The following is a 2,500-nucleotide window of genomic DNA, read 5'->3' as shown; positions in this document are numbered from 1 at the left end:
CCATTTAAGGCTTTAAGGCGTGGGCGTGGCACGGGCGCGGGCATGGTTGGTTTGGACGTTGCACGGTCTAGGCATGGACTTGGCATGGGTGAGGCACGGTCGCTTCAACGGTTGGTTCTTAGTTGCAATGCCATGGCACGGGCTTTACCTCGGTTGGTTCTTGGTTTCAAGGCTTGGGCACGGCCGAGTAATGGGTTTTATTCACAAAACCAACTCCATATATCTTAGAAAACATTAGACTTGATGGAGATTCAAAAAAAAAAAAAAAAATTTTTTTTTTTTTTGACGCCTCGGCCGAGTCATGCTCGAGCAATGGCCGAGGCAGGATGGAGCGACGGCCCAGTCATGCTCGAGCAATGGCCGACCGGACGACTGGAACATGTTTTGGAGCTTGTAAAATTAATTTAAAAATAATCCTATGGGTTCTCTTCACAAGACCAACTCCAGATCTCTTAGAAAACATTATACTTGATGGAGATTCAAAGAAATTAAAAAAAAAAAAAAAAAAAAAAATTTGACGCCTCGGCCGAGTCATGGCTGAGCAGGATGGAGCGACGGACGAGTCATGCTCGAGCAATGGCCGACCGGATCCTGGAACGTGATTTTAAAAAATTAATTTAAAAATATTCCCGTGGGTTCTCTTGATTATAGCTCGAGCATATATCTTAAAAAACATTATACTAGATGGAGGTTCAAAAAAAAAAATAAAAAAAAATAATTTTTTTTTTTTTGTCATGGCCTTGGAAAATTTAATGTTTACTGGTGTCACATGGCCAAATGTTCGTTTGTATCTTTAGGGGGGGGTGGTTCCTTGAGCTTGAAAATGTTGACCAAGAGTTGACTCGCATGATAAGAGCATAATTTGCTACGGACCCAAAGACGGATTATGACCGGGCTGACCCGACAAGTCGCGACCGACCGCCGGTGACCCCCCGCCGGCGGCAGAGCTCCGGCGACCGCCCGCCGGAAAATTTTCCGGCGACCAAAAATTTTCCGTGGATGAAAATTTGTTGGAATATGAATGTTCTCCCTAAAAGGTTAAGAACCAAGGCGGAGGCAAGTCTAGTGAGGTAAAATAATGGGTTGAAGGCTCGTGAGAAAACGTTAGAGCCGCCGATGCATGCTCGAGCGACGGGAGAGAAATGCTCGAGCGACGGGAGTGAAATACTCGAGCATGATCGAGCACGGGCCGAGGCATGCTCGAGCGACGGGAGAGAAACGCTCGAGCATGATCGAGCACGGCCGAGGAATGCTCGAGCGACGGGAGAGAAATGCTCGAGCATCGAGCATGGCCGAGGCATGCTCGAGCGACGGGAGAGAAATGCTCGAGCATGCTCGAGCATGGCCGAGGAATGCTCGAGCGACGGGAGGAATGCTCGAGCATGATAGAGGATGGCCGAGGCATGCTCCATCGCTGGCCGAGGCATGCTCGAGCGATGGCCGAGGCATGCTCGAGCGACGGGAAAGAAATGCTCGAGCATGCTCGAGCATGGCCGAGGAATGCTCGAGCATGCTAGAGGATGGCCGAGGCATGCTCCATCGCTGGCCGAGGCATGCTCGAGCGATGGCCGATGCACGCTCGATCGTTGGCATGATCGAGCGATGACCGAGTCATGCTCGAGCGACGGGAGGGAAATGCTCGAGGCACGGTCGAGCGATGGCCGAGAGATGGCCGACCGAGAAATGCTGGGGCGCGCTCGAGCAATGGCCGAGGCGACGGGCGAGAAATGCTCGAGGCACGCTCGAGCGATGGCCGAGAAATGCTCGAGAGACGGCCGAGAAATTCTCGAGGCACGCTCGATCAATGGCCGAGTCACAGCTTGAGGGACGGGAGAGAAATGCTCGAGTCATGCTCGAGCGGCGGCAGTGGGGCGAATGGCGAAAGTGGGTTAGGGCATCAGAATACTTCACAGAGGTTAATAAAATTTCCCAGAAAATTTTTTTGTACCCCTCCTCAGCCATTTTAATGTTTACTGGTGTCAGATGGCCAAATGTTCGTTTGTATCTTTAGGGGGGGGTGGTTCCTTGGGTGGGCTGGGGACTGGGCCATGGCGGGCCCGGCTGGCCCATTTCATCGAGTCATTCCTCGACCGCGGCGGGGATGTGTGGGCTTGGGACACACGGCGACGCGGGTTTTGACGGGAAGGGGCGGCGCCGCCATGGGCCGCCGTGCTCCGGCGGTGGTGCGACGGAATTTTTTGACGGATTTGACGGAAAATGGCGGGGATTTGTAGGCTAATGGAAACACGGTGTTGTGTTTCTCCGGCAGAGGGTGGCGCCACCGTGCGCTGCCTTGCTCCGGCGGAATTGTGAGGATGAGTATGGCTGGTGGCTTTTCTCCGGCGAGGATGTGTGGCCCACTGGACACGCGGAGAAGTGGTATGGTGGAGGAGGGCGGCGTTGATGTGTGTGCCCTGGACACACTGAGAAGTGGGACGGTGGAGGAGGGCGGCGAGGATGTGTGGGGGCCACTGGACACACGGAGCCATTGAACGGTGGC

This window comes from Urtica dioica, chromosome 2 (genome assembly GCF_054948205.1).
Source record: "Urtica dioica subsp. dioica isolate 48M chromosome 2, U.dioica_male_clone48M_v1_H2, whole genome shotgun sequence".
NCBI lineage: Eukaryota > Viridiplantae > Streptophyta > Magnoliopsida > Rosales > Urticaceae > Urtica > Urtica dioica.
Note: the sequence above shows the minus strand (reverse complement) of the source record.